Source organism: Sminthopsis crassicaudata, chromosome 2, assembly GCF_048593235.1.
Source record: "Sminthopsis crassicaudata isolate SCR6 chromosome 2, ASM4859323v1, whole genome shotgun sequence".
Classification (NCBI taxonomy): Eukaryota; Metazoa; Chordata; class Mammalia; order Dasyuromorphia; family Dasyuridae; genus Sminthopsis; species Sminthopsis crassicaudata.
Window position 1 is genome coordinate 192,687,458 of NC_133618.1, and position 12,703 is coordinate 192,700,160.

The 12,703-nt window shown below is 31.6% G+C and overlaps 1 protein-coding gene across 2 annotated transcripts in view; it reads left to right on the top strand.

The window, feature by feature from the left end:
* The window catches only part of SNTG2 (syntrophin gamma 2), a 671,931-nt gene that overhangs the window by 241,789 nt on the left and 417,439 nt on the right, over positions 1-12,703 (top strand). The gene's annotated exons all lie outside the window — the stretch shown is intronic.

Consider the following 12,703-nt stretch of genomic DNA (forward strand, 5'->3'; position numbering starts at 1 on the left):
TAGACAGGCAGGCAGAAAAAGAGACAGAGAGAAAGGAGAAAGAAACACAGAGACAGGTAGAAAGACAGAGAGATTGAGAAAGAGACAGAGAGACAAAAACAAAGGCAGAGAAAGGGATAGAGACAGAGAGACAGACTGAGAGAGAAACACAGAAACACACACACACACACACACACACAGAGAGAGAGAGAGAGAGAGAGAGAGAGAGAGAGAGAGAGAGAGAGAGAGAGAGAGAGAGAGAAGACATCCAAAGAGTGTAATGTATTTTCACAGTAGTAGAGAGTCCCTGGAACAGTAGTGACTAACAACCACACCAGCATCAGGTTTTAAAAACAAATTATGTTCACTGACAAAGACAATATTAGGAATTGTTATCTGGTGGAGCCATGAGAAATGTCAATACTGAAATCTAAAAAGATATTGATATTGGAATTCCAGCAGACAGCTGCATCATAATTCCTAGTAATGAGGAATATAAAGTATCCTTCTGACACATGTGATCTTCACAGATCCTTTCTACTTTAAGATTACAATCCAAAAGACACATAGATTACATGAGCAAGGAGAAAGCATTACCCCAGGTTTGTGGAAAGCAAAGTGTTTTGCTTTGTCTTTTTTACCCTAACAACTCTCCTTTCTGTACATGCTTGCTAAATAGTTTCTGTAAAAAGATAATTAAATCTGGCTAATTCTTATTAGGATTCTTTTTATGTTTTTTGGGGGACTTCCTACTCATCATTTCCCATAGAATAATAATATGCCATTATAAGCACATATCACAATTTATTCAACTGTTCCTCAATTAAAAGGCATCCCCTCAATTTCCAGACCTTTCTAAAATCAGCTCATTCATAATTTTTATAGAACAATAATATTTCAGTACCTTCATATGTGACAATTTATTCAGCTATTCCCCAGTTGATGGGCATCTACTCATTTTCCTATTCCTTCATACCACAGAAAGAGCTGCTACAAACATTTGTAGTGCTCTATTAATATAGTTTTGCTATCTGTTTTTTTTCTTTGATGAGCTTAATATATTTTCTAAGAATTTGGATGCTCTATCATTTGGTACATATACATTTAGTATCATTAATATTTCATTGTATATATAACATATATGACTATATATCAAGATATAATTTCTTCTTTACCTTTTTTAATTAGATAAATTTTAACTTTGCACTATCTGAGATAAGAATTGCTACTCCTGCTTTTTTTTGCTTCAGCTGAAGCATAATAAGGTCTGCCCCAGCTTTTTATTTTTTATTCTGTATGTGACTTTCTGCTTCAAATGTGTTTGTTATAAATACATATTGTAGGATTCTGTTTTTTAATCCACTCTGTTATTTACTTCTATTTTATGGGAGAGTTCATCCCATTCACATTCAAGTTCTGATTTTTAGCTCTGGGGCAGCTAAGTGGTGCAGTGGATAGGGTACCAGCTCTGAATTCAGGAGGATCTGAGTTCAAATTTGACTTCAGACACTTAACACTTCCTAGCTGTGTGATCCTGGGCAAGTCACTTAACCTCAATTGCATTAGAGGAAAAAAAAAAAAAAAAAAAAGATTATCAGCTCTGTATTTCTCTCCCACTTTTTCTCTCCTACTTTTGTTCTTTCTTTTCATCTACTTAGGAGTATTTTGTTTTGTTTTTTGACCTCCCGACAAACTGCCTTATCTTCTATCACCCCACTTGGCTTCTCTTATCTTTTTTTTCCAAGCATCTCTGCCCTTCCTTCTACCCAGCCCCTTCCTTTTCTTTTCTCTTTCTGTCCTTATTCTTTATTGGGTTAGATAAATTTCTATATCTAACTGAATTATTGTTATCTCCTCTTATGAGCAAAAAGTCCTTTTAACTGAACCAAAACCAATGAGTTGAAGCTTCAGACAATACTAATTCCCTTTTTCTTTCCCATGATTGTAATAGGTCTTTTATGCCTCTTCTCATGATGTAATTTGTCCCATTATTCCTCCATTTTCCTGTTCTCCGAGTACAGTAATTTTTTCATCTCTTAATGTATTTTTCTTGGGTATCATCATATCAAGGTCCATTCACAACCACATCCTGGGTTCATATGATGTACCCCTCTGCCTGTGCCAGTAACTTATCAGTAACTAATAAGTTCTCAAGAGTAACAGATATATTTTTCCTATCTAGGGATGTAAACAGTTTAATTTTTAAATAATATCTATTTCCCCCCTAATCTTTCTATTGAATCATGTTTGATGATTAAATTTTCTGTTTAATTTTGTTTTTTTTCAATTGAAATGATTGAAACTTTTTAACTTCATTAAAGATCCTTCACCTCTCCTAAAAGGTGATGCTCATTTTTGCTAATTAGTCAATTCTTGGTTGTGACCCCAGGTCCTTTGCTTTCTGGAATATGTTATTCTAGGCCCTCTGATCCTTTATTGTAGAAACTGCCAAGGGTCTTCTCCAAAGCCCCATCACCCTACTGACTAATCTTTTCTGTCACCCTTGCAAGTAGACTTTAATATCTCCAAGCTGAGAGGTCTAGAAACCTCTAGTGCTGTTGCTGATTCAGAAGTGCATATCCCAATTCCTATTTTGCTGGCTCATGACCAGGATTTGGGCTGGGGCTGTGCTAAGATTGCCTGCTCCAGGAAGCCACCAGTATTGTTGCTGAATCAGAGGTCCTTGGACCAATTCTTACTTTGCTGGTTCAGGGCCAGAGGTGGGGCTGGAACCAGGAATGGGAATGCTCTTGCATAGCCTACATTGTGCATTTTAGACTCCCCATCCTGTTGTCACAGAACTTTGTTGCTAACCTTCTAAGTTATCTTGGGATGAAAATATTCTACTCTATCTTTTTGGAAATTTGGAGCAATTTGAGGAAAAGGTTGGTGAGTTCCTATGTTTACTTTGCCATCTTGGCCCCATCCATCAGTTCTTTTTTCTATGTATGGATAGTACTTTTCCATCATAAGTTCTTCAGAGTTGTCTTGTATCATTTTATTTCTGAAAATAGTTAAGTCATTCAAAGCTGATCATCTTACAATATTGCTGTTAGTTTGTACATCGTACATTTTCTCTTTTGTACATGGAAGTCTTTCCAGATTTTTCTGAGGATCCTGCTCATCATTTCTTATAGCATAACAGTAATCATTCTCTTGGGATATAGACGTAATAGTGATATTACTAGATCAAAAGATATGCAATGTTTTAATGCCCTCTAGACTTAGTTCCAAATTGTTCTACAGAACTGTTGAATCAGTTCACAACTTCAGCAGCATTTTTGTCTCATTTTTCTCTACATCCCTTCCAACATTTATCATTTTCCTTTTCTGTCCTATTCTATTAGCTATTATAATAGGTATGAGGTAGTATCTCAGAATAGTACCTCAGAACTGTTCCAATTTGCATTTCTCTAATAGTAATATAAAGCTATAGATAGCTTTGATTACTTTGATTACTGAAAATTGTTCATGTCTTTTGATCATTTATCAATTGGGGAATGACTAATAAATTTGACAGTCTCTGTTTGAGAAATGAAGCTTACATCAGGGAAACTTGTTTCATTTTTTTCAGTTACTTTTGATAAATATATTTCCCTCTACCTTATTACTCTCCTGCTCCATTTACTCTATTCTCTACTTCCTTACACAGTACTTTATCAAAGTGTTTTGCTTCTGACTACTGTGTGCCTCAATTTATCCTCCCTTCTATCATTCCACTTCTCTTATCTTCTTTATCACCTAACTCCTTATATGATAAGATAGATTTCTATAACCAATTCAGTATGCATATTATTTCTACTTTGAGCCAGTTCTGATGAGAGTAAAGTTCAATCTCATTTCTCCTTATTTGTCCTCTCTTTCCCTCCACTGTAAATTTTTTTCTTGCCCCTTTTATGTGAAATAATTTACTTCATTCTTTCTGTCCTTATTTCTTTCTCATAATACATTCTTCTCCCTAACCCCTTTTTGGATATTAATCTCTTCATATTCAACTCATACCTGTTCACTCTGTAAATATATATATATATATACTCCTTTTAACTATTATAATAATGAGAAAGTTCTTATGAGTTATAAGTATCATTTTCTCATGTAGGAATGTGAACAGATTAAACTTATTAAATCTTTTATAAATTTCCTTTCCTGTTTATCTTTTTATGTTTCTATTGAGTGTTGTATTTGGAAGTCGAATTTTCTATTCAGCTATGGTCTTTTAATCAAGAATGCTTGAAAATACTATATTTCACTGAATATCCATTTTCCCTAAGAAGGATTATATTCCGTTTTGGGAGACAGGTGATTTTTTGTTGTAGTCTTAGGTCTTTTGCTCTCCAAAATATCATATTGCAGATTCTCTGATTTTTTAATGTAAAAGCTGCCAATTTTTATGTTATCCTGACTCTAACTTCATGATAATTGTTTCTTTCTGACTGCTTGTAATATTTTTCCCTTGGTTTGAAAGTTCTGTAATTTGATTATAATATTCCTGGAAGTTTTCATTTTGATATATCTTGCAAGAGGTGATTGGTGAATTCTCTCAATTTCTATTTTCCCCTGTTCTTCAAGACTATCAGGGTAGTTTTCTTTGACAGTTTCTTGAAAGATGATGTCCACCCTCTCTTTTTGATGACAACTTGCAGGTAGTTCAGTAATTTTTAAATTATCTTTTCTAGATCAATTTTCCAGGAGAGTTATTTTTCCAGTGTGATATTTCAAATTGTCCTCTTGTTCATAATATGGTTATGAAAATAAGTAGATCAGATATTAGGTAAGGGGAACAGAAGAAAATTCAAGATCATAGAAATTTAAATTAATTTAAGTTAAATTTTCATGTAGTCCAAATCTTTTGTTTCATATATATATATGAAATATATATATATATATGTATATTATATATATATATATTAGAAAATATTAGAAAATGTTGATCCAATATAGTAAGCTTATTCATGGTTATGGTGATATAATTAGTATGTTTTATAGCTGTTTTCCAATTACATGTTTAATTATGTTAATGTTTATGCTCCTTTTTAAAAAAATTTTAATAGTTTTTATTTACCAGATATATGGATGTTTAATTTAGAACATTGACAATTGACAAACCTTTTGTTCTAATTTTTCCCCTCTTTCCCCCCCCCCCAACAGATGGCAGGTTGACCAATACATTACTCTCCTTTTTTATTGTATTTTCATCTAACTAGTATTTGAGATCCACTATATGATGCATCCCATTATTAGGTTATTAGGATATGAGTTCCTTGGGGAACTGCTTTTCTTTCTTTCTTTTTTTTTTTTTTTTTTGTATCTGAAGCATTTATCACAATACTTTTACATAGAGACAGTACTTGATAAATGCTTTTTCATTCATTCGTGTGTGATGTTAACCTTCTATATATGTGTGTGTTTATATATATATATATATATATATATATATATATATATATATACACACACACAGACATATAATTAGTGACAGATATGTAACTTAAACAAAAAAACTTTTTATTGGCACAATGGTTCATATAGTCAGTAATTTGTAAATGCTTATTGATTGATTATTCAGAAGTCATTTGACTCTAACTCCAGAACTTGTTTTACTAAATCACAAACAATTCAAAAGGTGTTAATTGGTTAGCTAATTGAGGTTTGAGGAAATATGATTGACACAGATAAAATGATGACCATTATCCCTCATTAGTCTTTGGATAAGAACCCATCAAGAACCCCATTCAAAACTCCTATTAAGAAATAGACACTTCATGCTACTGGCTATAACTCTTGCCTTTTGACTCTCTATCATTAACCAAAGCAGCCAGTATAGACATGGCTACAGTAGAAATATCTTAGTTACAACTAACTCCACAAAACATTGTACCTAGGAGAAGTATTAAGATACCTTGAAGGACAGGGAAAAAAACACAACAACAACAACAACAACAACAACAAAAACCAGAATGAATGAGGCAGTTGGGACTACAACTGCTAACTTTGTCTCCCTTTTGGCCTCTGTTCAGATAGCTACTCAAATCCTAAAATCCTGAGAATAGCAGCACTTCTCCTAAGTAATCATTCTTAATGCTAGCCATGCTCTCTCCCCTGTCCTTCAGTGAAACAAGCTTAACAAATGCAAGCAATTATCTTTAAAATTATTGAAGTTCCTGCCTCTTCAGTAATCATAGTTTCTAAAACACTGAAAAGTCAAGTTCTTGCCATCAAAATAGTCAAACATTAGAAACAGATATGATTTTATAAATCATAACAACACTAAATAATATATATCTATATGTCAACCATTATCTCCCCTCTGTATTTTAACCAAAGTTAAATTTTATTCAGATCTCAGCCCCTGAACTCTACTATAGATACCATCTAGCCCATTAGAATAAGAGATTCTTGAGAGAAGGAGGTAGTCTGTCTAAATATTCATCTTTTTATTTATTTTGTATTCCTGGTGCTTTGCACTTGGCAATATTTTTTTTTTCATTCTTGAATTAACTTATCCATTTATTCATGAATCTCAGGCATCATTCCATATGTATTTCCATTAATAAGTTTCTTAGGGGTCAGAATTCATTCCAGCCATGTTGCTTCTTTAATCCCTGGTTAGTTTCCACCAATACTTACTTTGGGTTCAGTTTGCTGAGCACTTGTAGCATTGAGGTTAGTACATGTTCAGCTTAAAAGACAGTCAGTATACCTTCCTAAAAATGACCTAGCATTCAAGAGGTTCAGCTAAATCAATTCATCCTGTGATATATAGGAACTGAATTAACAATCTAACCCTCTAATTACCTCCATCTTCAAAACCATTAGATTTATAATTTAAGATGCCATTCCTAATGTCCTATTTTTCTTCTTCTCTCTCATATTTTAGAAGTTCTTATTGAGATTGGAAAAATAACTCATAGTGGTATGTAGCCCTTTCCTTAATGAAGGTGAGAAGGTTTATAAATAATTTTATGTTTGTTAACAGCCAGTACACAGGAAGATAACAAAAGGTAACTCAAGAAAAAGTTCAAATCCATTTCCATGTCTATGCTACATAGATACAGCATGATCATATCAAAAAGTAGTTTATTTTTAATACAGCACTGGCCCTGAAGTCAGGAGTAAATGAATTAAAATCTGACCCCAGTCACTTCATATTCCCTGTGGGACCCTGGGCAAAACACTTAACTCCAATTGCCACACACACACACACACACACACACACACACACACACACACACACATTTATTTTATGGCTCTCTTGTTATTCTTCTCATATTATATAATCAAACTTCATAATAACCTGTATAGATAGATAGCTAGATATACAGATAGATAGATAAGTAGATAAATGGAGCAATGGATTTGGTTTCCTCTGTGCATTTAAATCCTCTGTACATTAGCATTTCAGTCTTCTCAAAGAGCAGATATTCTTTATGTCACTTTTCAAGTAATATAAAGCAAAAAAGCTTTTCTTTTTTTCTTTAGTTTTTCTTAAATATTTCTTCTCTCCTCTATCTATTGTCCCCACTGAAAAATAAGAAATGATTTAATAAGGAAAACACAAACCTTAACACAAATATGCATTGTTAAATCAAATTCCTCACACACATGTATATATGTATTTGTGAGTTGTGAATAAGTTAACTGTATACATACACATGTTATATTTGCATATATGTATACCTACATTGTGCCTTGTATAAATGCATAAATATGCCTATTTATGTGTATATATCTGTATATATATATATATATATATATATATATATATATATATATATATATATATATATATATGTATATGTATACACATATACATAAGTATGCCCAATAATAAGAAATTCTTCCCTCTGGACTGAAAAGCAAAGTCCTTGACACTATCAATCCTTGTCCTCTCCCCATTCTTAAGGTTTCAACTGTGTTCACTGCTGTGAGGTTTGTTTCACTTTGGAATAGGGGATTTAGGCTTTCCAGTGTTTCTTTTTATCATCAATTTCTAGCCAAATTTCCTTTACATTTAATCTTTAATATTTTAAATTTAATTTTTAAATTTAATATTTAATTTAATTCCTCTTCAAACCGGGAAGTGAAGAAATTTCCTAGTACAAAAAAGAAATCAAACCTGGTTTGTGTATTCCTAAAGAAAAAGGAACATCAAGCAGTAAATGTTCACAGAATATTTAAAATCAAATTCACTAACTTCTCACCTGAAGTACAATTCAGAAACATCTTTGAGAAACAATTTCTTTGCAAGACTTCTAATTAGCCATTTTATACTTTATTTCTTTTAATTATGTTGAAATAAAATACCTAGTGGTATTTCTTTCCGATAGCCTTGCTTTCCCTTGGATGGTAAATCTATACTTCTAATCCATTCTCACTGCTGCAATGATGCTGTCTCCTAGATTTGTTTTTGTTGTTTTTGTTTTGCAAACACAAGCATTCCAAGACATTTTAATGTTTCCCACTTTCATGCAAAGAAAGGAAAACTCAAAAAGAAAAGTAAGGAATTTGAGAGCTTTTGGTACAGTCTGATTAATTTATGGATACTCAGTTTGAAGAAGCAGTTCCCAGAGAATCCTTACTCAACCATCACACCAAATTAGGATAGAACTCTCCCTTTCTTCACCTCTATGTAAAATAATATCTTATCTTATCTTAGAAACTGCACCTTTTCTTTCCCTAGTGTGTTACTCTGGATCATCAACTTTTTTGAGTCAGTAAAGAAATACAACCTAATCATGAATAAAATGTAACTGAAGTAAGCGGAATATATCACTTTATGTTCTTTTTAATTTAGTTTCTAGCAGTTTGACAGATAAGAGTTGTGTATATGTCAAAGATGGGAATTTTGACTGGAGCTTATATGGACTTGATTGGAATCACTCTCTGGATGTTATATACATCTATATATCAGAACTTTATGAATCTGTGGGAAATTTAGTTCTCATTTCATGAGTTTCTATGATAGTTAATTTTTTGGTGATGAGCTTTGAGTTACTTGTCTAGACTGATTTTCAGAGAATAATAATCAGAACCAGTTTTTAAGTCTTTCTAGATTGGTAGGAACTACCAGATTTTGTGTTTTATTATTATGGCTTTCAGCATCCTATAGCCATCACTACTCCATAATGGCTATATTATATTTTAATTAAAGAATCTGAACATATTATTTTTTGTGGAATGCTGAAGATTTATAATACCCCATTATTTAGTTAAAATCTTACAAAGCATTATGATACTTCATATGTATTCTTTTCCCAAGAAATGAATTAAATCCATCATTTAATCTTCTCTTCACACATTTAGCAATTTTGCAACTATAAATTGCTATATAATGTTAAAATTATTAGTTATCATTGTTATTTTTAACTAGGAATATATTTTTCTAAGAATTACTCATGGTTCAATGGATAAAGTGCTGGCCTTGCAGTCAGGGAAATCTGGGTTCAAATCCAGCCTGAGATACTTAACACTTATTAGCTGGGTTGACCCTCAATAAATCATTTAAGCTCAGTTGCCTTTCAAAAAAAACAAATAAACAACTACTCTGTAACCTTATTGGTGAAGAATGGCAAATTTGATTTTTATGGGACATTTTTGGTGATGTGGGAGAATAATCTAAATTAAATAAAGGTAGTTCTACTTTTCAAGATTAATGAAGTAGTTAGCTATGTATAGCCTTTATTTAAGCACTTATCATCTGTCAGACCCAGTGATGTGTTAGGGACAAAATATAAGTCAAACCCTGTCATTATGCACATGAGGAGATTAAATGACTACACAAAAATCACAGAGGTTGCCTAAACAGTACCAGAGTCATACCAGGATCATGGATTGTGCTAAGTCTTTTGGCTCTAACTCTGGTGTACTTTTTTTTTTTAATTATCTTTTTTCTATGTTTATATTGCCCAGATTTTCCTATAAAAACTCCAACACGCCATCCTTTTATAGAACTACCATTATCACAAATACTTTTTTAGAAAGAAAAAACGAGAAGAGAAAAAAAAATTGCAAAGTTGAATAATGCAAACAAAAAAACTGAAAATATAGGCATTGTTTTTACATGTTCAATCTCTTCAAAATAGTAGAAAGAATTTTCTTATTATACTTCTTTGGGACTAAACTTGTTCTTCCTAATTTTAACATTATTTTTTAAAATATTGATTGAGGCAAAGGGGAGTTTAATTTAATGAATTGAGGGGGGGAGAAGAAAACACAATAAGGGAAAATAAGAGAATGCTATAAAAAAGAAGAAACATGAGTTAATAAGTTAAAAAAACATCAAAAACTTGGAAGTAGGGTAGAAAAATTGTAAGGGAACATGGTTGAGATTGAGGGTAAAACTAAGCTTATGGAAAGATCCTATTAATATAGGTAAAGCAAAAATAATTATAGGAAGAAAATACTGTGTAGTAAGAGATCTCAAAAAATAAGCACCCTACTGTTCCTCTATTTTAAAAAGAATCTATTAAACATCTCATTAATACAAAGGTATATCGGTTAAGAAAATAAAACCTTCTATATGTTGCTTTCAAAAAAAAACATCTAAAATTTAAACACATATATAGACTAAAAATCAGAAATTTCAACATAATGTAGTATTCATCAGGTAACTACAAATCAGTAGTTTCGATCATGCTATCTTAAAGCAAAACAAAAATTCATAATATAGAGCTAAAAATGATAAACTATATTATGTTGAAAGGAAGAATAACCAACAAAGCAATTCCAGTATTCAACATATGTTTTTCATATACCATAGTATCTAAATTCATAAAGGAAAATTTTACTGTATTACAAAAATAACTGGATAATACCAAAATAAGAATGGAAAACCTGAAAATTTTAGTCCTCATTCTTTATATCTCACTTTTTCTTGGAACTCCTAATTGGATATTTTTGTTTTTAATATTTCAACATATTTGCACTTTCAAAACCCTTTGGGGGAGTGAATTCATAAAGTATCCATATTTTACATACTTTGCTTTTCTCTGTGTAAGATGACTTTGGTAAAAGTATATTTTTTCTTTCTTCATAATTATTCCAAGTTTTCTCATCATATAAAATTTAATAACATCCTACATTAAAAAGCAAAAGTTTGACTTTCAAAAAGAGGCAAGTTAAAAGACTGAAATTCTTAATATTTAATTTGCTTTAATTGTGCAAAAGTTCAAATTCAAAGTTGTTTTCAAGTCTTTCCTTTTGGGGAGGGAAACAATATAAAATGTTCAAAATATTTAATTGGCAAAAATGCCATAATTACTGTCATTTAGGTTTAAACATTAAAAAATCCTATTAGCGATGGTTTTTATAATTATGTAGTATGTGAAACATTTTCCACAAAATGAACAATATGTATTTCACAGCTTACCTATATGTGTTCTACAAATGTAAAGATATAATACATGCATTTTAAAAAATGAAAGAAAATGGAGAATATATTAGGGGTAGAAACCTTTGAGGAGTTGTGGTTTATTGTCATGTAGAAGTTAGAAAATAAATTGATTTGCCCATAGGCTACATTAATAGAAAACAGTAGCATCATATGAAATAAAATAATAGAATCAAGTTCCCTAATGAGCCATATAGTATAACTAATAAACTCTGAATAAACTCTGTAGTGTTCCAACCTCATCATTTCTGTGCACATGTTTTCTTTTGTTTTTTTTTTTTAAATGGATGCCAAATAAATATTACCAAGACAAATATTTTTCCATGTCATTCACCTGTTCAAGGAATTTCATTGAATATATGTTATTTAGGGAAATGTATATTATTCCATGATATATAAACTTTTTTGTTTGTGAAATTTAGAAGTTTGTTGTTGTTGTTGCTATGCTTTTACAATATCTCCATCTGTCTCTATCAAATACAAATTGTTATAATTGCTGTTTCCCATATACAGTGTTCATCTTATATGTCTATGCCATTGCAAAGGCTTTATCCATTTTTCAGGATAACAGTAGAGGAAAAAAAAACAGATTAATTAAAGATTTAATTAGATCATTGTATTTCAGAAAACATAAATATTAGAGTGGAACAGTTTATAGTTCAAGATCAAAAGTCTGACCATATCTCTGGTTAGCTTAGGTTTGCTTGAAGATATTCCTCTGGTTGTAGGTTTTGAGAGACTGTCAATATGTATGTTGAAATCAACTTGTTTGAGTGTAGATTATCAGAAAGAAAAAAACACTGAGCCAAACACTTTACTCATTAAAAGTGGAAAGGGTGTGGTAACTAGGTGGTGCAGTGGATAAGAGCACTGGCCCTGAAGTCAGGAGGATCTGAATTCAAATACAACTTCACATATTTCACAATTACAAGCTGACCCTAGACAAGTCACTGAACTCCAATTGCCTTATCAAAAATAAAAAAATAAAAAAATCAGAGAGCAGAAAACAAATGACCTATAGGTAATAGCCATCAGGAGAGTGATTAGCCTTGACAAGGAGAAAACCCATCTCTTTTTAAGATCTTAAAAAAATAAATAAATAAATAAAAATGAGGAGATATTGGGGACTAACACCAAGGGGCCCAGAAATGAGAAGAGATTATAGGTTCTAATCAAATAGCTTCACTTTTTTCAGTGAAGCCTGATGTATAATCCTGAACTAAGAAAGGAGGGGCTGCTGTTGAAAGATTTAAGAAGGAAGAAAATTCTTGCTGTGGTGAGTAAGGATAGAGAATCAATAAAGGGGGAATTAAAAAATAATAATAATAACCTTCC